Here is a 24649-nt window from a genome sequence, read left to right as displayed (position 1 = left end):
CAATTATACTATTGTTATCTTTCTCTTCTGACCATAGACTATAACTATAACCATTGTAAAAAAAAAAAATTAAAGAAATGTTTCTATGTTAACTTTGATTCTAGATGACTTATCTTTTTTTTTTTTTTGAGACAGGGTCTCACTCTGTTGCCCAGGCTGGAGTGCAGTGGCGTGATCTAAGCTCACTACAAACTCCATCTCCCAGGTTTAAAGGATTGTCCTGCCTCAGCCTCCCAAGTAGCTGGGATTACAGGTGCCCACCACCACACCTGGCTATTTTTGTATTTTTAGTAGAGATGGGGTTCCACTGTGTTGGCCAGGCTGGTCTCCAACTCCTGACCTCAAGTGATCCACCCTCCTCAGCCTCTCAAAGTGCTGGGATTAGGCGTAAGCCACTGCACAGGGCCTGGATGACTTATCTTAAGAATATTACTGGCCGGGCGCGGTGGCTCACACCTGTAATCCCAGCACTTTGGGAGGCCGAGGCTAGAGGATCACCTGAGGTCAGGAGTTCAAGACCAGCCTGGCCAACATGGTGAAAACTTGTCTCTAAAAAAAAAAAAAAAAAGAAAAGAAAAGAAAGAAAAAAGAATATTACTAAAGACATTGTACTACTTATAACTACTACATAATAAATTACTCCCCTAAACCAGTAGCTTAAAATCCTCATTTCACTTTGTTCACGGTTTTCTGGGAATTCAGGATGTGCTCAGCCCGGGCAGCTTGGGTTTTCTCATGCAGTTTCAGTCAGATGTTGACTGGGGCTCCAGTCACATAAGGATCAACTGTTGTAGGTCCAGCAGTTGAGGCCCAGCTCTGTCACAGGTCCACCACTTAAGGTGTCTGCTGTGAGCCTGGCAGAGGCTAATAAGGGAACCTACACCACCATGGCTATCTTGGAGTAATCAGACTTCCTACATAGTATAAGTCTTTCTCCAGAAAGGCCCAAGAGAATCAGACAAGGGCTTTTTCCAGCTGGCCTCAGACATCACACAGCATCACTACAAGATTCAATTGGTTCCAGTTGAGTCGCTAAGATTGGACCCTTCTAAATGGAAGGAGTATCAAATAATTTGCAGACACATTTTTAAACTTCCGTCCATGTGCTTTTGTGTTGCTTTTTTTTATTTTTTATTTTCACAAACAACTCAGCATGTATTCTCTTAAGCTAAAGACTCCAGAAGTTTTTGAGTTCACTTTGTCCTTCCAGAACCTAGCACAGGGTATGTGTTACAGCAAATGAGGCAAATATTTGTTAAACTGAACCAAAGGCTGACAAGCCATGAACTCCTGCCATCCACATGAAGGAGGAATTTTGTGGCTGCCAAATTTTTCTTTTGATATGTTAGAAGGCTCATCATGCTGATAATGGTACTATATATATAGATAATTAAAAAAAAACAAAAAACAAAAAAACCAAAAAAAAAACCTTGGTTTTTTTCCAAGGTAAAGGAGTATCAGTAATCCTGTAGTCCCACCCTTTACCTTGTACCTCCCAGCCCTCCTCACCCCACCCCAGTTTTATAGCTGAAGCCCAGAGAAGTTAAGTGAACTAACCAAGTGATAAAGGTATGGTCTCTAGTTGTATTCTGTTGATGCAAAAATATTTGCAGTTTTTACTATCAAAAGCAATTCCAGGCATCATTTCTTGTCCATTACAAAATATTGTTTTCTCACTTACTATTTGGGGTTATGACTTTATCAAAAATTGCAGGGACATTGTGGGGTTTAGATCATTTTTATACATAAGGATAAGGTCTGCCAACCTGTTGATCTCAGCAAGAATTCTTTTCCTTCCTGACCTTTCTATTCATTCCATCAGGCAGATAAAGAAAAGACCCAGAAAGATCTCACCAGGAGGCCATGGGACTCCAAGTTGCTCTCCTCAGATATAGGTCAAAAAAAAACTAACTTCCTGACCCTTTCTTCATGCCTTGCAATAAGGTCTTGTAGTTTCTATGTCTGGGGCAGTGCTGAGTCTAGAAGGCTTCCTGTGATTTACAAAAAGCCTGTGAGGAAATGGAGATGCCCCTGAGCCTGCCTCAACCTGTAATAGTGATCCGCTGTATTTCCAGGAGGTGACCCATCATACTGTGATGTAAGACACGGTCCCAGCCCTTTGGGTTCAGGAATGCAAAATGTCAAGTCATCTATTTTGCATCACAATGATGCAGTTTTGTCAGGAACGATAGTATTTTTAAAGTGATCACGCAGTTGATTAACGAAAGGAAAGAAATCACTCCTCCTTTGAAGTTTGTAAGGCTTCCCTTAGCAAAAGAAGTCTCTTGCTTTAGCTTGTTCTAGGACCATATTCAAGACTCTTTCAATTTAGAAAATTTCATATTTATTAAGAAAGGCGAATAATAGAACTAGTATATAAAATTAATTTGTTAGGTCAGTCAACATTTCTTTAAGTCAATTCATTGAATTGATGTTTGTGTGAATGACTGACTGGCATATAGTGAGCACTCAGTACATGTTAATTTCCCTTCTTTTTCCAACAGCATTGTAGGGGGAATGACTCATGCTCACAATGTTTAGTATTTGTCTAAAATACTCTGAGTCTTCATTACCAAAAAATAAAGTTCAATAACATTTGACCTCCTAATTTACTAAGGCAGAAAAACCTTCTAAGCTCCTTGTATGAGTCAGGTTTCTCCAGAGAAACAGAAATAATTTGTGTGTTGGGTGGGGGCAAGAGACTTACTTTAAGGACTTGATTTACGTGAGTATGAAAGCTAGCACATTACAAGAGCTGCAGTGAGTAAGCTGGAGATCCAGGAGATCTGATGGTGTAATTCCAGTCTGAGGCCAAAGCCTGAGAAGCAGAAGGGCTGATGGGGTAAGTTCTAGTCTAAATGCTGGCAGGCTGAGGACTCAGAAAGAGCCAATGTTTCTGTTAGAGCATGAAGGCAGTGGGGGGTGGAAACCTTATGCTCTAACTCCAGGTAGTGAGCCAGAAGGAAAGTCCCTCTTACACATGGTAGCACCAACCTTTTTGTTGTATTCAAGTCTTCAACTGACTGGAAAAGGCCCATCCACATTAGGGAGGGCAATCTACTGAGTCAACTGATTTGAATGTTAATCTCATCCCAAAGCACCATCATAGACACATCCAGAATAATGTTTGACCAAATTCCTGGGCACCCCATGGCCCAGTCAAGTCAACACATAAAATTTACCATCATACTCCTGTTCCGTTGAGCACTAGCCAAATTGAAATGTCAGAGAATTTGTGTGGTCGTAATAGAAATGATTTTCCGGTTAACCCTGTTTTACCAAATATGTGTAGTGTATCCAGTTCTCTTTAGGTTTCACTCTTTGCTCATAGCATTTCATTTTAGGGCATGCAAATAATTGGAATGCCCCCTTCTCCCTGCCTCCTTCTTCCTAATCCCTATCCCTGTATGGGAATACAATGTTCACTCATAACGTTGAACCAGAGGAGGATGTTCTATGTAACATTGATTCTGTGGCCATCCTAGGAAGGAATGCTAGTGAAAGCTCTTCATCTTTACTCCAGGAATGAACAGACTTGTCATCAGAGGTATTACAGGGCTTGCAGTTACAACGAAGCTTCACAACCATTCTCAGACATCAATCACATTTTGGTGCTTGTAATTCAAAGGCAAATCATCTGTACAATTATGATTTATATGAAATTTAGGAATCATGAATGTGCTTTACTTTGGTCTTATTCAGAAACCAGTAGCTTTTCCTCATGGATGGTAGCAAGTTTGGCTTGCACAGTGGAGGCTGTGTGCTGTGCAGGTTAACAGCATGCAATTACCAAGGCTCCAATGGCAGCTCTACCAACCCAGAAGCAAAAGTGGAAAGCATGGCAGAGTTCTTAGAGTAGAAATAGAGCCATAATACTGAGGACACTGGATTGGATGATTGGGAAGCTATGGCCAGTGATGAGGAGACAGAAGAAGAAGGAAACACAGTTCATATAGAAGTAAAAGAAAACCCCGAAGAGGAAGAAGAAGAAGAGGAAGAGGAAGAGGAAGTTGAAGAAAGTGAAGAAGAAGAGGAATAAGAGGGAGAAAGTGAAGGCAGTGAAGGTGAGGAACAAAATGAAAAGGGGTCAGATGAGACGGAGTCAGGGAAGACATTAGATGAAAAGCCAAGTAAAAAAATGGGCTCAGATTCTGAATATGACTCTGATAATGAGTGGACTAAAGAAGAAAGGGCTGGCTGGGCGCAGTGGCTCACGCCTGTAACCCCAGAACTTTGGGAGGTCGAGGCAGGCGGATCACCTGAGGTCAGGAGTTCGAGACCAGCCTGACTAACATAGAGGAACCCTTTCTCTACTAAAAATACAAAATTAGCCAGGCATGGTGGTACATGCCTGTAATCCCAGCTACTCGGGAGGTTGAGGCAGGAGAATTACTTGAACCCATGAGGCGGAGGTTGCAGTGAGCCAAAAGTTTGCCATTGTACTCCAGCCTGGGAAACAAGAGCAAAACTCCATCTCAAAAAAACAAAAATAAATAAAATATAATAAAATAAAATAAAGAAGAAGAAAGAGCTTATGACAAAGCAAAACAAAGGATTGAAAAATGGAGACTTGAACATAGTAAAAATGTAAATACCGAAAAGCTAATAGCCCCTATTATCTGCACACTTGGGCATGTGGATACAGGGAAGACAAAAATTCTAGATGAATTCCATCGTACTCGTACAAAATGGTGAAGCAGGTGGTATCACACAATAAATTGGGACCACCAATATTCCTTTTGAAGCTATTAATGAATGGACTAAGATGTTTAAAAATTTTGATAGAATATATGGATTCCAGGAATGCTAATTATTGATACTCCTAGGCATGAGTCTTTCAGTAATCTGAGAAATAGAGGAAGTTCTCTTTGTGATATTGCCATTTTAGTTGTTGATATTATGTATGGTTTGGAGCCCCAGACAACTGAGTCTATCAACCTTCTCAAATTTAAAAATGTCCCTTCATTGTTGCACTCAATAAGATTGATAGGTTATATGATTGGAAAAAAAGTCCTGACTCTGATGTGCCTGCTACTTTAAACAAGCAGAAAAAAAATGCAAAAAATGAGTTTGAGAAGCAAGCAAAGGCTATTATTGTAGAATTTGCACAGCAGTGTTTGAATGTTGTTTTGTTTTATGAAAATAAAGATCCCTGCTCTTTTGTGTCTTTGGTACCTACGTCTGCACATACTGGTGATGGCATGGAAAGTCTAATCTACCTTCTTTGAGTTAATTCAAACCATGTTGGGCGAGAGACTTGTGCACTGTGAAGAGCTGAGAGCACAGGTGGTGGAGGTTAAAGCCCTCCCAGGGATGGGTACTATAGATGTCATCTTGATCAATGGGCATTTGAAGGAAGGAGATACAGTCATTGTTCTGGAGTAGAAGGGCCCATTGTAACTGAGATTTAAGGCCTCCTGTTACCTCCTCCTATGAAGGAATTATGAGTGAAGAACCAGTATAAAGAAGTAAAAGCAGTTCGGGGGTATAGATTCTAGGAAAAGACCTGGAGAAAACACTGGCTGGTTTATCCCTCCTCATGGCTTATAAAGAAGCTGAAATCCCTGTTCTTTTGTTTTTTTGAGACGGAGTTTCCCTCTTATTACCCAGGCTAGCGTGCAATGCCGCGAAATGGGCTTACCGCAACCTCCGCCTCCTGGGTTCAAGCGATTCTCCTGCCTCAGCCTCCTGAGTAGCTGGGATTACAAGTGCCTGCCACTACATCCAGCTAATTTTTTTTTTTGAGATAGAGTCTTGCTCTCTCACCAGTTTGGAGTGCAGTGGCAGGATCTTGGCTAAGTGCAACCTCCATCTCCCGGGTTCAGTAGATTCCCCTGCCTCAGCCTCCTGAGTAGCTGGGACTACAGGCTTGCACCACCACACCCAGCTAATTTTTTGTATTTTAGTAGAGACGGGGTTTTACCATGTTGGCCAGGATGGTTTCTGTCTCCTGACATTGTGATCTGCCCACCTTGGCCTCCCAAAGTGCTGGGATTACAGGTGTGAGCCACTGCATCCAGACTAATTTTGTATTTTTAGTAGAGACAGGGTTTCTCCATGTTGGTCAGGGTGGTCTCGAACACCTGACCTCCGGTGATGCATCTGCCTCGGCCTCCCAAAGTGCTGGGATTATAGGCATGAGCCACTGCACCCAATCGAAATCCTTGCTCTTAAAGATGAATTGATCCATGAGTTAAAGCAGACACTAAATGGTATCAAAGTAGAAGAAAAAGGAGTCTATGTCCAGTCATCTACATTGGGTTTTTTGGAAATTCTACTTGAATTTCTGAAAACATCAGAGTGCCCTATGCAGGAATTAACATTGACCCAGCACATAAAAAAATATGTTATGAGGGCTTCCGTGATGTTGGAACATGACCCTCAGTATGCAGTAATTTTGGCCTTTGATGTGAGAATTGAATGAGATAGGGACTGATCGTTTAGGAGTTAGAGTTTTTAGTGCAGAAATTATTTATCGTTTATTTGATGCCTTTACAAAATATAGACAAGACTACAAGAAACAGAAACAAGAAGGATTTAAGCACATAGCAGTATTTCCCTGCAAGGTGAAAAGCCTCCCTCAGTACATTTTTAATTCTCGAGATCTGATAGTGGTGGGGGTGACAGTGGAAGCAGTTCAGGTGAAACAGGGGACAGCCCATGTGTGTCCCAAGCAAAAATTTCATTGACATCAGAATAGTAACAAGTATTGATATAAACCATAAACAAATGGATACTGCAAGAAAAGGACAAAAAGTCTGTGTAAAAGTAGAACCTATCCCTGGTGAGTCGCCCAAAATCTTTGGAAGACATGTTGAAACTACAGACATTCTCGTCAGTAAGATCAGCCGGCAGTCCACTGATGCACTCAAAGACTGGTTCAGAGATGAAATGCGGAAGAGTGACTGGCAGTTCATTGTGGAGCTGAAAAAAGTATTTGAAATCATCTTATTTTCCCACACGGAACAGGGACTAGAGTAAATGCAATACTGTGTTGTAACATCCCAACAAAAACAAGACAAAAAATGGAACAGATGTATCTAAACACTGATGAACTTAAGTAAGGAAGGAAGAAAAAGAGTGTATAAAGTGTTTTCCACGAGAAACTAAGAAACTTACACTGGTTTGACAGTGGTCAATTACATGTCCCCACAGTTCCAATGTGCCTATTCACTCACCCCTCCTTTCCCCAAACCTTCTCTACCTGGCTGCTGTTTTAAAGTTTGCCCTTCCCCAAATTTGGATTTTTATTACAGATATAAAGTTCTTTTGATTTTATACTGATTAAAACAGTGCTGCAGCATTTGATTAACCAAAACAAAACAAAAATAGAACTATAAAAGCAATGGTTGAAGAAGGATCTTTGTGCTTGTTTTAGATAGAATTCATTAAATTTTTACTTGCTATGCTAAAGAGACTATTGTCTCCATATAATCTTATAATCTTTTGGCACGCAGTGAGGTAGTTACTGTTATGATCACCATGCTAAAATTTGAAAACAGAAACAGAGAGAACATATGTAACTTGTCCTAAGGTCACTTTGATTTGAAAATAGGGAGTGTGGCTCCAAGGCTAACCACCAAACTAGGTGTCCTTTTGTTGGGACCACTCTCTGTTGTCCAAGCAAACATACAGCCTGCCTTAGTGATCCCATAGGGGTGCTGCCTTGCACTGCCAAGTCCTATGGAAATACTGGGCAAAGGTTCCTTTCTGCTTTCAGGCCACACTCCTTGAATCTCAGGTAGGAGACTGTGGGGGATAAATGGAAGCCCAGATCCAGTTGGGTCAGAGGCCTCTCCTCTAGATCATTCCCTCTCCAGAGCCCTTAATTGTACAACACACCGTCAACCACATGTCCCTTAGAGTTTTGTACTGTCAATTCCACTCAAGACTTGGGTTTCCCTTTAACATTTTTGTTGGTTTTGTAATAAACATCTTGGTGCAGAATTTTAATTCCACAACCAGCTGGGCTACCCTCAGTAACACCCTCAGTAATCATTATCCTCCCATTCACCCACTGCTCACTTGATCACTCAACACATAGAGAGAGTCTCCTCCATTCCCAATGTAGACTATTAGAGAGGAGATAATAGTGGCAAACAAAGGCAGCATGGTCCCTGCCCTCATGGAGTTTATAGTCTAGTGGGGAAGACAAACATTATTCAAAGAGTTGCATATAAATATAAAACTATACTGTGACAAATGCCACAAGGGAAAGGTGCAGGGTTTGATGAGTCCAGGACCAGGAATTGACCTAGTCAGGGAGGTCAAGGAAGGCTTCCCTAAGGAAGTGGTGAATAGCTGAGAACGGAAGAAGCAGGGATGTGCTCCACAGGAAGAACACTCTCAGAAACCCAGTCAGCAGCAGAAATGAGTGTGGTGTGATTTTGAGGAACTGAAAGAAGACCGCATGGCTGCAGAAGAGAGGTTGGGGGTGTGATACGTGACGAGCAAAGAGAAGTAAGAAGCAGCAAGACTGCGTAGGCCTGTGATCAGGATTCTGGCCTGTATGTCTAGAGCAGTTCTTTTCAATTTGGCAACATGTCAGAACCACCTGGGAAGCATTTTTAAATACTGGTTAAAGGATTCCATTCCAGAACCATCAAATCTAAATTTCTGGAAGTGAGAACCAGGCATAAGTTGTTGTTGTTTGTTGTTTTTTTTTTTAAGCTTCCAGGTGATTTTACTGTGAAAGCAAGAATCATTGACATATAGCAATGAGAAGTCACTAAAATGTCTGAAGATTATGCGTGTGCTTTGAATCTTTAGAGGGAGTTGGAAGCCGCCATCATCAGATTTACATTTCAAAAAGCATTCTCTGGGTAGAACCATGGAGTTAGCAATGCTAGTGTTTGAGAGTTCAAAAAGGAGACCAATTCAGTGACTACTTTTTTTTTTTTTTTTTGAAATGGAGTTTCGCTCTTGTCATCCAGGCTGGAATGCAATGGTGCGATCTCAGCTCACTGCAACCTCCACCTCCTGCGTTCAAGCAATTCTCCTGCCTCAGCTTCCCAAGTAGCTGGGATTTCAGACAACTGCCACAATGCTGGCTAATTTTCATATTTTTAGTAGTGACGGGGTTTCACCATGTTGGCCAGGCTGGTCTCAAACACCTGACCTCAGATAATCCACCCACCTCAGCCTCCCAAAGTGCTGGGATTATAGACTTGAGCTACTACGCCCGGCCAGTGACCACTATTGATAAATGGTGCAGGTGTGGATTAGAGTAGCATCAAGGGAGATGAAAAACATACATACATTTACAAGATTTCCAGTTGGTCAAATCACTGAGACTGGCAGAATGATGAAATGATGGAGCCTATAGAGGGAAAAAAGAGAGTGAATGACTACCAGGGTTCTGCTCACACAGTAAGATGGATAACTGTGCCATTTGCTTAGACAGGGACAAGGACTAGAACCAGAAATGGTTCGAGTGAGGGTGGGTTTTCATTTGGGCATGTGAGATTTGCTTTCATTTTGTCATGCATGTTCCTTACCTCTTTTTTGTAGGTCATCCATACTTCATTTACCAGTCCTTGCTATGTATTATTCATTAAAACAAACAACAGCAACATGAATAAACTCACTCAATCTTGAGCTATTGAACATTTTAAGTCCATGTCATTGGCCTACTTAGCCCTCAATTGTAACTCGAGGAAGCTTATTGATAAGAAAATTAACTTTCCATGAAGTATAACTACTTTGTTAGCAATACTGTACCTGTTTCGTCTCTTTAAAATTTTTGATATTATGTAGTTCTTTTTTTTTTTTTTTTTTTGGAGACAGAGTCTTACTCTGTCACCCAGGCTGGAGTGCAGTGGCATGATCTTGACTCACAGCAATCTCCACTTCCTGGGTTCAAGCGATTTTCCTGCCTCAATCTCCCGAGTTGCTGCGATTACAGGCACCCACTACCACCCCCAGCTAATTTTTTGTATTTTTGGTACAGGCAGGGTTTCACCATGTTGGCCAGGCTGGTCTTGACCGCCTGACCTCAGGTGATCCACCTGCCTCAGCCTTCCAAAGTGCTGGGATTACAGGTGTGAGCCACCATACCCAGCCTATTACGTATTTCTTAAGACATTTAATGCCAAGTAACAGAAACCGCACTCCAATTAGCTTAAACAAAAAGAACGTTATTATAAGAATATAAAGGTATCTAATGGAATATAAGAATAAATCTGTGGCTAGAGTTCAGGAAAAGCTAGAATCACGAACTCATGACTTCACAGTTCCTTCTCCCCAGCTCTTCCTCTCTTGCGTATCTGCTTTTTCTTTTTCTGTTCTCAGAAACTAGCTTCCATCACTTTTCTTCTTAACATGAACGAAAATATGACAAGTGACAGCTCTTGAGGTTTAAGCCCTAGAGCTCAGGCATTAGAGGGAAACACTCTTAACTCTTTCAGGACAAAATCTAAAATCCTAAGGAAGAAACTCATTGGCTTAGGCAGACTAGCTGTCCTTCTCCAGACCAATCAACTGTGACAGGATGTAGGAGCTGGAGAAAAAGCAGTGACTATCACACGTTGATTCATATACCCTACTGAACCATTGCCGAAATGGGTATTCCCATGATAGTCTGAGGGGATTCCTTTAGGACTTGATTTGCAAGCCCCAAAAAAGCAGGGGCTGAGCAAAACATGCAAGTTTGCCATTACACCCCAATTGAGTAAATTAACATATGTGATCCTCAAGACCTAACTGAAGACAATTCTAAAAATGCTGATACTTATGCAAAATATTTCATCTCCCTGAACTAGTGGTTGTTTTTTTTTAACTGTTATGAAGGCACCTGAAATTTCCAAAATTTTGAAAGTTTTCTATTTTTTAATGATGTATGCCAAGAGATTTGCATTTGTCTGTGATTTGAACTATGGTGTTTGAACTGATTCTTTCAACAAAGCAATGCACTAGTTCTGAAATTATCCTAATTTTAAATATCATTTGCATTTCTGTAGATAGAAAATTATGTAACAAATTCTAGTTCTTTTCATTTTCATTTGATTAACACTAAGACTCCCCCAAGTTCTAAAAGAAATAGCAGGAGTTGAAATTTCAATTGCATTTGGGAAAATATGTACTTTGTTCCTTTGGAAATAAAGGAGAACATGTTAGATGACAAGTCATAAAGATGCTGGTCTCAATATGTATTCTTTTGAAGCTCTAAGATGAAACGAGGGCTATGCACATTACTGGTGATGAAAATGATAATAAATAAAGATCTCTTATGAGACTTCTTATGGAAGGACATTGAAAAATAGAAGAAAATAATCAGGCCAGCACTTCCCTTCTGACTTCTCAGTGAATAGTCTTCTCTGCAGGGAAGAGAGACAGACTCTACACCCCATGTGGTCATGACTTATGGACTTTCCCTCAAGGAATTTGTAATCTAGTTAGGACTGAACGTATATATGGCTAATGACATTTATACAATAATCCATTCTTAAGTATTCGGTAGGCAAAGAACATGAGTGTAAACAGAAGTCAGAGACCAGGAGTCCAAGTAGGCTTGAGTGGCCCTGCAACAGCTGGCCCTCGATGAAGCTGAGAAGCAGATGCAGTTTGCCTTGGGAGCTGTTGTGCCCCAGTTATCAGCACAGACTGTTTCCTTCCTTTTGGCCCCTCTGTACTTAACCTTTAATTTCATTCTTCATTTGCTAGATGGTACCTATCATTCTTTCCAGTTTTACTTCTAACTCATTTTCAACAAATCCCTGCCATGGTGCCAATTGAGACTTGAAACTGAAACACAACAGATCGGTGGGTTGGAGAATTGAGTTCTAGTCCTTGCCTGCTCCTCTCATTTGGTGTAATTTAGGGAGATATATGTATTAAGCCCCCAGGCATCAGTTTCCTTATCGTAAAAACCAATAGGGAAGAATTAGATAGATACTAAAGTCTCTTCCAGTTATTAACTTGTTAGTCTATAAAACAACAGCTTTTAGATGCATTTTTTCTTTTTCTTTTTTTTTTTTTGAGACAAGATCTCGCTCTGTTGCCTAGGCTGGAGTGCAGTGGTGTGATCTCGGTTCACTGTGACCTCCACCTCCTGGGTTCAAGCAATTCTCCTGCCTCAGCCTCCTGAGTAGCTGGGATTACAGGCACCCACCACCGCACCCAGCCAATTTTTTTATTGGTTTTTTTTTTTTTTTTTTGTATTTTTAGTAGAGATAGGGATTCACCATGTTGACCAGGCTGGTCTCAAACTCCTGACCTTGTGATCCACCTGCCTCGGCTTCCCAAAGCCCTGGGATTACAGGTGTGAGCCACTACACCTAGCCCACACCCAGCTAATTTTTGTATTTTTAGTAGAGATGGGGTTTTGCCATATTGTCCAGGATGGTCTTGAACTCCTGAGCTCAGGCGATCCACCCACTTCAGCCTTCCAGCATGCTGGGGTTACAGGTATGAGCCACCACACCTATAACCACACTTGTAAAAGCTCTGCATTTGTATTTTTTAAAGTGAGAAAAGGACAGTCCCCATTATTCTCCAGTATAATTTACTGCAAGAGTCAGCAAACTTTTTCCATAAAGAACCAGACAGTGAATATTTTAGGCTTTGTGGGTCATACAGTTTTCGTTGCAACTACTCAGTTCTGCCATGGTAGCAGGAAAGCAGCCACAGACAACTTCAAAAGTTGTTTAAGGCAGGTGGTGGGCCAGAGCTGGCCTGCAGGGTATACTTTACAGACCCCAGGTTTAGAGGATGCTGTCTAGAGCCAAGTTGCTTGAGTTCAAAGCTCAGTTCTACCTGCTTACTAATCTCTTTGTGCCACAATTTTCTTATCTGTAAAACATCTACCTTACAGGTTGTTTCTGGGGACTAAATGAATTACTATGTATAAAGCAGTCCTCTATTCATGAACTTTCTACCTGTGATCGTAGATATTGTCAAACCTTTATACCAGAGCAAAACCACATAAAAGTGGCCGGACTCCAACTATTGACTCTAGTGGCCACTTGCATGGTATTACTTTGACTCTAACGCCAAATGATCTTGCAGCCTTCTGCAACGTAACTTGTTGATAAGCCAATAAGTTTCTGAAGAAAGCATGAAAAAGAAAAACTTGGCAAAGTCACCGCTGAAGTACTGAGCCTCATGTTAGGGAGAATACTAGGTTTGGGATATTTATTTATTTACTATTTTTTGAGACGGAGTTTCACTCTTTCGCCCAGGCTGGAGTGAAGTGGCGTGATCTTGGCTCACTGCAACCTCCAAACCCAGAGTTCAAGCAGTTCTCCTGCCTCAGTCTCCTGAGAGGCTGCAATTATAGGCAGCTGCCACCATGCCCAGCTAATTTTTGTATTTTTAGTAGAGACAAGCTTTTGCCATGTTGGCCAGGCTGGTCTCAAACTCCTGACCTCAGGTGATCCACCCACCTCAGCCTCCCAAAGTGCTAGGATTACAGGTGTGAGTCACTGCGCCCGGCCAGTTTTGGCTATTATATAGTAATACTAGGATTGTAGTATTATATAGAAATTCGCAAAGGAATTAGGGAAATATTAAGACATCATTTTAACAGGACCCAATATGGATTGGAGAATGGAGGTGGTGAGGTGGTAGAAATGAGGGTGTGTGCAAACATTCCCGGACAGGTAAAGGGCTTCAGAACAGATGTGTATTCTCTTTTCCCTCCAAATTCAGTGACTGAAAAAAGAGCAGTAATTATCAACTCCTCTGCCACAGTTGTGTGGTAAAATTATGTGGTAGAGTATTTTATAGCATTTCAGGTTTGAGTTTTGCCTTCAATTGCATCATCAACCTGCCTGGTTCCTCCTGTTTTTCACGTGACGTGGTGCCCAAATTTTGTACAAGATTATTAATCTTTTACAAGGGCATTGTTGACAGTCCTGTAATCATGTATACAAGTCATAAATCTTTTCTTCGATAAATCAATGGTGCCTGTTATATTTGGCAAGTATTTCCCCAGCATTAGCTGAACTGGAATGATAACAACAAGGCCATGGGCTAGAAAAATGAGGCCTGGATTTAATTTTTATATTACCATATTGTTTTTAGAGACAGGGTCTCACTCTGTTAGGCTGGAATGCAGTGGTACAATCATACCTCACTGCAGCCTAGAACTCCTAGCCTCAAGCCATCCTCATGCCTCGGTCTCCCAAGTAGCTAGGACTACGGGGTATACCATGGACATGGATTTACACTTAGGTTCTTATCATGGTTTTGTCACTAGCTGTGTGATTTGAAGCATTAACTAACTTTGTATCATAGAGATAATTATCAAGCTTCCCTGGGTCTTGGCTTTCTTATCTGAAAAACGGAGTTAAACTACATGTATACAGCACTTGCCAATTCTATAGTTCAGTATTCCTCAAGTAGAGATTAGGTGATCCCAGAGGTCTGAAACTCTTTGCTAATGATCCCAAAGCCTTTCCCTTTCAAAATGTCTCCTCAGTTTGTGGTAATGACAGATCAGTGAATAATTACAGAAGTTAGACTGAAACCTGCCTAGAAGTGACGTAACACAGATGTAGAATAAGGAGCACATTAACCCAAATGGAAGAATCATCCAAGAATGAGGCAGCACGTGCTGCTCTCCAAGAGTCAGAAGACCTAAGGGGAGATTTGGTTCTGTTGCTTACTACCTATGGGACCTAGGCCAAATCATGGAGTTTTCCCAAGTCTATTTCTTCATCTGCAGAATGAAAATCATGATACATGCTCTGCTTACAACCCAGGGCTGGTGGGTCAAATAAAACAATTCATGTAAAAGCCATCTTTTTTTTTTTGTTTTGGTAGAGATGGGGTTTCACCATGTTGCCCAGGCTGGCATCGAACTCCTGAGCTCAAGCAATCCGCCTACCTCGGCCTCCCAAAGTGCTGGTATTACAGGCATGAGCCACCACACCCAACCCATAAAAGCCCTCTTTAAACATTAAAATTTAATACAAAAATCATTGTAAGTGTGGTTCCCTTCTTAAAACAGAAAACATAAACTACCTTTTTCAAGTACATTAGTGGTTAAAGAATCTAATAACTTATAAAACATCCTAAATTATCCACAGTCATTCCTTCCAAAGTCATTCTTCCAAATACAGAGTTGTTCCTTTCTGTTTATAACAACAGAAAGGAAATCCTTGTTAACGTTGTGATGCATCTACCAGCAAAGAGTTTAAGTGTTTCAGTGAAAAATTCTAACCCTTTTTTAAAAAAATCAGTATTGTCAGAATACAGCCTTGTCTGATCCAAAGTGTTTTCTTGGCACACAGCTCAGCAGGATTCAGAGAAAAGTCTATATGACAGGAGCTAGACTGGGGAGGCTGATGGAAATGTGTCTCCTTTATTCTGAGCTTGTCTGAATGCTAGGGGCCAGGTTCTGTTGGAGCGCTGACAGCTCTGGGTCCCCTCCAGGGGAGGCAACAAAGGCTGGGGTTTCTTTTGAAAAATTATTTCTGAGCAGTGAGATTGTCCAACACAGTTTCCTTGATAAAGGGCTCATTATCTATCAGTATGCCTTTGCCCTTAATTTTTATGCTGGCAGTGCCAACATGAACATACTCAGGCAAATCCTTTCACCCAGACAGCTGCAACAGCAGCCTGATAATTTAAGCCAGTGCTCAAGGCTTGGGTGTGGAATATAATCAACCATGGGCTAAATTTCCTATTAGTCGAATCTCCAAGAAATATAATTTATTAGCTTGCTCTTCATCATGTTTATGTTCCTTGTCCCTTTCCAAAAGCAACCTCATTTTCAGATATGCATAGTAGAATGTTTCAGAATTGCATCTTTAGTTCAACTAATGCATTCCTTATGGATTTAAGGGAGTTGCTTTTGTTGGAGAAAGGTGGCTCGAAAACTTTGGAAAAAGTAACCTTCTGAGAAAGAAATTAATACAATGAACTCATGATGAATCAGTCTGACAGAATCTTTAAATGGCGGAGAAAATCTGGTATCTCCCAAATCTGAACATAGTGATTAACTTTTAGTCTCTAAAGGTAGGACTGGAATATGACGTTCACTGAAGAAGCTGAATGCTAAGTGTACCGTAAGCCAACGTTGTAATACAGTTTTAATCAAATGGAGTGGCTATATAGAATCTACACAAAAGGAAGCCAGAGAGGAAGAGTGAGTTCACGTTTATTAGGCAGTCCAGCAGAGAAGGTTTCTGGGATGGGGATGAAACATTCTGCTCACTAGGAAGATGGACTCCGTTGGGTGACTGAGACAATTCCATAAGGTTTTCCAAAGCCAGGATGAAATATCCTTCAAGACTCTCCACCACCATTTATTCTGAATCTATGCTCATTAAAAACACTTCTCAGTGAATAAGTTCTGCCTCCAGGTTTTCCTAGTATTGGGAAGGGGGCTCTGTGAACATGATTGCAGGCTGCTATGCATGGAGGTACAGGCTGTGCACTGGACAACAGAAACATATGAAAGGCAGCATCAGTCACAAGACAAAACTTGTAGATTTGAATATTTCTTATTACAACTTTCTGGCAGATACTAGAAAATTCTAATTGTATTTAACAAAATCAGTATTTCCTAATAATTTTCTGACTTGATGAAATTAGAACACCATGAAGAAGATCCTTATACTTTTCTATTTTTTGTATGACTTTATCGAGATATAACTGATATATAATAAACTATACATATTTAAAGTGTACAATTTAATGAGTCTTTACATATGCCAATAATCAGGAAACTATAGCCTTCACCCCCAAAAGCCTCTGCATGCCCTTTATAATTCAACCATCTCTCCACTCCTGCCTCAACCCAGCAAGGTGGCAGAAACCCACTGGACTGCTTTCTGTTACAGATTAGTTTGGATTTTCTAGAATTTTATAAAAATAAAACCAAGCTGGGCCGGGCGCGGTGGCTCAAGCCTGTAATCCCAGCACTTTGGGAGGCTGAGGCGGGTGGATCACGAGGTCAAGAGATCGAGACCATCCTGGTCAACATGGTGAAACCCCGTCTCTACTAAAAATACAAAAAATTAGCTGGGCATGGTGGTGCGTGCCTGTAATCCCAGCTACTCAGGAGGCTGAGGCAGGAGAATTGCCTGAACCCAGGAGGCAGAGGTTGCGGTGAGCCGAGATCGCGCCATTGCACTCCAGCCTGGGTAACATGAGTGAAACTCCGTCTCAAAAAAAAAAAAAAAAAAAAAAAAACCAAGCTGTATGTATACTGTTTACCTTGTCTTGCTTCTTTGTATTAACATCATAATTTTAATATTCATCCATGTTGTGTGTATCAATAGTTTGGGGTTTTTAGGGCCATGGTTGTGAAGAAGATAGAGACCCGTGATGGGAAGCTGGTGCTGAGTCCTCTGATGTCCTGCTCAAGTGCAGCCATGGCAGCCCCTCCCAGCCTATGCCTCCTGCAGCTGCCCCAGAGCCTATGAGAAAGGCCACTGTGCAAGGAGCACAGGGAACAGGAGACACACCTGAGGCTCAGCCTTAGCCCTTAGTTCACCCGGGGTGGGGGGAGGGGGAGAGTTTACCGCGAGGCGCGCCCCCCCTACCCGCTCCCCCCGCCAAAAAATTATTTAATTGCTTTTTTTTTTTTTTTTTTTTGGTCCAAAATAAAACCTCTGCTAGCTCTGCAAGAAAAAAATATAATTCTGTTTTTTTCTTGCCAAGTAGTATTCCATTGTATGAGAATACCATAATTTGTTTATTCTTTCACCTGATAATGGACATTTGGGTTATTTACAGCTTGGGGCTACTAAAAATAAAACTCCCATGAATATTCATCCACAAAATTTTGTATGGACACATGTTTTTATTTTTCTTGGGCAAATACACAGAATAAGAATCACTGGATCTTACAGGTGGATGTATGTTTAACTTTTAAATAAATGGCCAAACTGCTTTCTTGATTATATTATTTTACATTACCATCACCAGAGTTACAAAGTTGCACTTGTTCCATATCCTTGTCAACACTTGGTATTATCAACCTTTATAATTTTAGCCATTCTAATGGGTATGTGGTGGCCATATCTCATTGTGTTTTCTTTTTTAATTTGACAAGTATTTATTGGGTGGTAGAGAATACAAATCAATGTCCTTAATGTGGCTTGGCTCTGTATCCCCTACCCAAATCTCATCTCAAATTGTAATACTGGAATGTTGAGGGAGGGACCTGGTGGGAGGGGATTGGTTCATGGAGCCATTTTCCCCCATGCTGTTCTCATGATAGTGAAAGGGTTCTCACTACATCTGATGGTTTAAAAGCGTGGCACTTCCCTTTCATTTGTGTGCGTTCTCTCTCTCTCTGTCTCTCTCTCTCTCTCTCTCTCTTTCTCTTTCTCCCTCTCTCTCCTGCTGCCTTTTGAAGATGTGCCTAGTTTCTCCTTTATTTTCCACCATGATTATAAGTTTCCTAGGGTGAAGCCTCCCCAGACATGTGGAACTGTGAGTCAATTAAACCTCTTCCCTTTATAAATTACCCAGTCTCTGGTATTATTTTTATAACAGTGTGAAAATGGGCTAATACATTCCCTTTAAATATGTTTGGCCTTTAATAACTTTTTAAATTTTTATTGAGGTAAAATATATAAGATAAAATTTGCTCTCTTAACCATTTTAAGTGTACAACATAGTGGCATTAATTACATTCACAATGCCGTTCAAACATCACCACTATCTATTCCAAAATTGTTCGCCGTCTCAAACAGAAACTTACCCATTAAGCGGTAAGTTCCCATTCCCACTCACCCAAACCCATAATCTCTATTTTCTGTCTCTATGAATTTATCTATTCTAGATATTTCATGCAAGAAGAGTCATACAATATCTCTCCTTTTATGACTGATTTACTTCATTTAGCACAATGTTTTCAAAGTTTATCCATGTCGCCGCATGTGTAACAGCTTTCTTCCTTTTCTATGGCTGAATAATATTCCTTTGTATGTGTACACCACACTTTGTTTATCCATTCATATGTTAATAAACTCTTGGGTTGTTTCCTGCTTTTGTCTATTGTGAATACTGCTGCTGTGAACTTTGGCTTACAAGTATCTGTTTGATTCCCCTCTCATTAAGATTTTAATTTGCATTTCTCTAATGACTGAAGATGTTGAGCTTCTATACATGAACTTGGTTGCCATCCACATATTTTTTTTTTTTTTCCAGAGACAGGGTCTCAGTCTGTCGCTTATGTTGGTGTGCAATGGCTGAATCCTACCTCACTGCAGTCTTGAACTCCTGGGCTGAAGCAATCCTCCCACCTCAGCCTCCCAAGTAGCTGGGACTACAGGTGCATACCACCACACTCAGCTAATTTTTAAAATTTTTTGAAGAGACAGGATTTTGCTATGTTGCCTAGGCTGGTATTGAAATTCTGGCCTCAAGCAATCCTCCAGCTTCTGCCTCCCAAACCTCTAGGATTATAGGCTTGAGACACTGTTTTTGATTATTTGCTTTGTTTTGTTCCCCCGGCACTGGAGTGCAGTGGTAAGATCTCAGCTCGCTGTAGCCTCTGCCTGCCATGGTCAGGCAATCCTCTTACCTCAGGCTCCTAAGTAGCAGGGACCACAGGCACATGCCACCACTCCTGGATAATTGTTGTATTTTTTGTAGAGACAGGGTTTTGTCATATTGCCCAGGCTGGTCTTAACCTCCTAGGCTTGAGCACTTCACCCACTTTTTGTTCCCAAAGTGCTGGGATTACAGGTGTAAGCCACTGCACCCAGCCCCATATATCTTCTTTGGTAAAGTGTTGTTCAAGTCTTTTACTTATAAGAGTTTCTAAAACACAAGTTCCTTGTTGCATATGCATTTTTGAAAATATTTTCTCCTAAGATAGGGCTTTTCATTTTCATGACAATGTCTTTTGAAGATCAAAATTTTCAATTTAAATGAAGGCCAATTCACTGATTTTTTTTCTTTTATAGTTCAAGCTTTCTCAGTCCTGATATTTAAGAAATATTTTCCAAACCATTTTTTTCCCCATTTTTTGAAGTATTTTGTTAGCTCTTAAATTTAGGTCTATGATCCATTTTAGGTTAATTTTTTATATGGTAGGATATGAGGGTCAAGATTCATTTTGTCTTGCATATGGCTTTCCAGTTGTTTCATGCTCACAGTTTTTTTGGGGGGTGGGGGAATGAAGTCTCGCTGTCACACAGGCAGGAGTACAGTGGCACAATCTCCACTCACTGCAACCTCCACCTCCCAGGTTCAAGTGATTCTCCTGTCTTGCCTCCCTAGTAGCTGGGACTACAGGTGCGTGCCACCAGACCCAACTAATTTTTGTATTTTTAGTAGAGATGGGGTTTCACCATATTGGCCAGGATGGTCTTGATCTCTTGACCTTGTGATCCTGCCGCCTCAGCCTCCCAAAGTGCTGGTATTACAGGCGTGAGCCACTGCGCCCGGCCATCACAGATGTTTTAGCACCACTTGCAGATTGGCATAATGTGTGGTCCTGTTGATCTGTTCTGAAATGTGGCTCTCACTTACCAGACCCTCAGAAGGATAATCTAGACAGCACTTGCATTCTATTGCTTCAACTGCCACAAATAGAAAAAACTGCTGTCAACCTTCCTTTCACCCTTCAGACCTTCCTCCCTTACTGAGGGCCCATGATGTACCAGGAAGTCTGTTAGCTGCTGGAGTTATATAAAAATAAAAATTCACTCTTGCTTTTAAGAAAATAACTGCACAAAAATCTGTTTCTATGTTTCATATTTTATCAACTCAACTGAAATTATTGTATTTTAATTTTTTTAAGGTGAGTTTCTTTTTGCAGGTGATTTTTGGGATCAAATACTCAGCAAAATTGAACTGAAAGTATCACTTAGGTGGCTCATTTATACTGGTTGACTTATTTTCAGAGTCTTATCCTGAAGTACGAGGACTGAAGAGCTAAAAGAGAAGAATCCTAAAAGCATATATTATGATCAGAGACCTCTGAGTGTAGGTGATTATGATCTTGCTCTCTGGGATACATTAAAATTCTCACTCCTTCTAATGCTTCAACATCAATAACAGCTTGTACAAGCTCAGAAACAACAGAATGGGCATTATAGTACTGCTGGTCTTCTAAATTCTTCCTCTGGTAGTATATTAGTCTATTTTCATGCTACTGATAAAAATATACCTGAGACTGGGTAATTTATAGCGAAAAAGAGGTTTAATGGACTTACAATTCCATGTGGCTGGGGATGCCTCACAATCATGGCAGAAAGTGAAAGGCACATCTTACATGGCAGCAGGCAAAGGGAGAATGAGAGCCAAGCAAAAGGGAAAACCCCTTATAAAGCTGCCAAATCTTGTGAGACTTATTTACTACCATGAGAACAGTATAAGGGAAACCACCCCATGATGCAATTATCTCTCACTGGGTCCCTCCCACAATACATGGGAATTTTGGGAGCTACAATTCAAGATGAGATTTCGGTGGGAACACAGCCAAACCATATCATTCCACCTCTGGCCCTTCCTAAATCTTATGTCCTCACATTTCAACACCAATAGTGCCTTCCCAAAAGTCCTCCAAAGTCTTAACTCATTTCAACGTTAACTAAGAAGTCCATAGTCCAAAGACTCATCTGAGAGAAAGTAAGTCCCTTCTACCTATAAGCCTGTAAAATTGAAAGCAAGTTAGTTATTTTCTAGATTACAATGGAAGTACAGGCATTGAATAAATACACCCATTCCATATGCGAGAAATTGGTCAAAACAAAGGGGCTAAAGGCCCCATGCAAGTCTGAAATCCAGCAGGGCAGTCAAATCTTAAAGCTCCAAAATGATCATCTTTGACTCCATGTCTCACATGTACCTCATGCTGATGCAAAAGGTAGGTTCCCATGGTCTTGGGTAGCTCCGCCCTTGTTGGCTTAGCGGGGTACAGCTTCCCTCCCGGCTGCTTTCACAAGCTGGCATTGAGTGTCTGTGGCTTTTCCAGATGCCTGGTGCAAGCTGTTGGTGGATCTACCATTCTGGAGTCTTGAGGACAGTGGCTCTCTTCTCACAGCTCCATTAGGTGGTGCCCCAGAAGGAACTCTGTGTGGGGGCTCCAACCCCACACATTTCCCTTGTGCACTGCCTTAGCAGAGGTTCTCCATGAGGACCCCACCCCTGCAGCAAACTTAAGCCTCAACATCCAGGCGTTTCCATATGTCCTCTGAAATCTGGGCAGAGGTTCCCAAACTTCAATTCTTGAATTCTGTGCACCCACAGTCCCAACCATGTGGAAGTTGCCATGGCATGGGGCTTGCACCCTCTGAAGCCACAGCCCAAGCTGTACCTTGGCCCCTTTTAGCCACAGTTGAAGCAGCTGGAGCAAAGGTCTCTGGCAGGCCCTAGAGACATTTTCCCCATTGTCTTATTGATTAACATTTGGCTCCTCGTTACTTATGCAAATTTCTGCAGCCAGCTTGAATTTCTTCTCTGAAAATGGGTTTTTCTTTTCTTTCATGTCAAGTTGCAAGTTCTCTGAACGTTTATGTTGTGTTTCCCTTTTAAAACTGAATGTTTTAACAGCACCCAACTCATCTCTTGAATGCTTTGCTGGTTAGAAATTTCTTCTGCCAGATACCCTAAATCATCTTCCTCAAGTTAGAAGTTCCACAAATCTCTAAGGCAGGGCCAGAATGCCACCAGCCTCTTTGCTAAAACATAGCAAGAGTCACCTTTACTCTAGTTTCCAAGTTCCCAAGTTCCTCATCTCCATCTGAGACTACCTCAGCCTGGACCTTATTGTTAATATCACTATCAGCATTTTTGTCAAAGCCATTCACAAGTCTCGAGGAAGTTCCAAACTTTCCTACATTTTCCTGTCTTCCTCTGAGCCCTCCAAACTATTCCAACCTCTGCCTGACACCCAGTTCCAAAGTCACTTCCACATTTTTAGATACCTTTACAGCAGCACCCCACTGCTGCTGTAATAATTTACTTGATGAGTTTGTTTTCAAGCTGCTGATAAAGACATACCTGAGACTGGGTAATTTATAAATGAAAAAATGTTTAATGTACTTAAAGTGTCATGTGGCTGGGAAGGCCTCACAATCATGGCGGAAGACAAAAGGCACATCTTACATGGTAGCAGGCAAAGAGAGAATGAGAGCCAAGAGAAAGGGGAAACCCCTTATAAAACCATCAGCTCTTGTGAGACTTACTACCACGAGAACAGTATGGGGGAAACTGTCCTCATGATTCATTATCTCCCACCAGGCTTGTTTCACAACATGAAATAATTATAGAAGCTACAACTCAAGATGAGATTTGGGTGGGGACACAGCCAAACCATAACCATCAATAATTTTTTTCAGGTTTCTCTTTTTCCTTTGTGTCATGATCTTGGCTCACTGCAACCTCTGCCCCTACCGAGGTTCAAGCAATTCTTCTGCCCCAGCTTCCCGAGTAGCTGGGACTACAAGGTGCGTGCCTCCATGCCTGGCTAATTTTTTTGTATTTTTAGTAGAGACAGGGTTTTACCGTATTGGCCAGGCTGGTCTCCAACTCCTGATCTCGTGGTCTGCTTGCTTTGGCCTCCCAAAGGGCATGAGCCACCGCACCCAGCCTCATATTTCTCTTAATGTGTATTTAACCTAGCTAACTCACAATAGCTGCAGATGCAGATTTTAAGCTAAGTAATGCAAAGATTGGTTCCACTCTTCGACCCCCAATACATCAGTTAGCAGGCAGAAAAAAGAAAAATATTGCACAGAAGACCATAATGTTTTGCTCCAGGGCTGCAAGCATTGATATCTCACCTATTACCACTTCCCAGTCATTGAATGCCTAGTGTTCGGTTCTGTTAGAGAACAGAACATTTAAAACACCTGAGTCTTAGATCATCAGGCTGACATTTCAACAATCCAGTACTCTTCTTGGGTGACTATTTTTTCCAGCCCACTTTATTTTATGATGTACAGCATCATAAATTCCCAGGAAGCTAACTCACATTTCAAAAAAAAAAAAAATCACACGAATGTGGCCTAACCCATATTTCAAAAAATGTTGAATTCATCACCAGCATTCAATAATTGGAAAATTGCCCATAAAAATCTGGATTTTCAGCTTCTCAAGGAAAATTGGAAAATCTGGGCTCACATTTCTCTGTGGTAACAATCAGCTAAATTCTAGTATCAGCTGCCCCCTTTAAGACCAGGCATTTGTACTCTACTCTCCCCAGAGGGCTTTTCTAATGGTACCTTTCTTAAGTGGCGCCTCCAAGGCAGTGGTTCCTAAAACCTGGCTTCACATTAGAATAATATGAAGAGCTTTAAAAGTTACTAATGCCTTCATTTCACCCCGGAGATTTTGATATAATCCATCTGGGGTGCAGACCAGGTATTGAGACTTTTATAAGGTCTTCAGGTATTTGCAATATGTAGAGAAAATTGAGAACCCCTGTCTGAGATAGAGTTTCTCAATGTTTAACTTGCATAGGAATCACCTGAGAATCTTGTTAAAATGCAGATTGTGATTAAGTATGCCTGGAATAGGTTCGGGCTTCTGCCTTTCCAGCAAACTCTTACATGGTGCCAAAACTGCTGGTCTATGGGCCTCACTTGAAAAGGTAAAGGTCTAAGCCATTTGTATTTCATGTTGGTTTTGAAGCCACCCTAAGATACATTCTTTTTTTTTTTTTTTTTTTAAATTGGATTTTGTTTTTGTTGCCCAGGTTAGAATGCAGTGGTGTGATCTTGGCTCACTGCAACCTCTG

At 41.2% G+C, this 24649-nt stretch overlaps 1 pseudogene; it reads left to right on the top strand.

Moving 5' to 3' along the window:
- Nucleotides 1-4123: 4123 nt before the first annotated feature.
- LOC116557678 overlaps nucleotides 4124-24649 on the top strand; it is a 24545-nt pseudogene continuing 4019 nt past the window's right edge.

The sequence above is a fragment of the Sapajus apella genome, unplaced genomic scaffold (assembly GCF_009761245.1).
Source record: "Sapajus apella isolate SASKATOON/1434 unplaced genomic scaffold, GSC_monkey_1.0 scaffold1, whole genome shotgun sequence".
In the NCBI taxonomy this organism is placed as follows: Eukaryota; Metazoa; Chordata; class Mammalia; order Primates; family Cebidae; genus Sapajus; species Sapajus apella.
The sequence above is the reverse complement of the archived record's forward strand: the minus strand, read 5'-3'. Positions and strand labels throughout refer to the sequence as shown.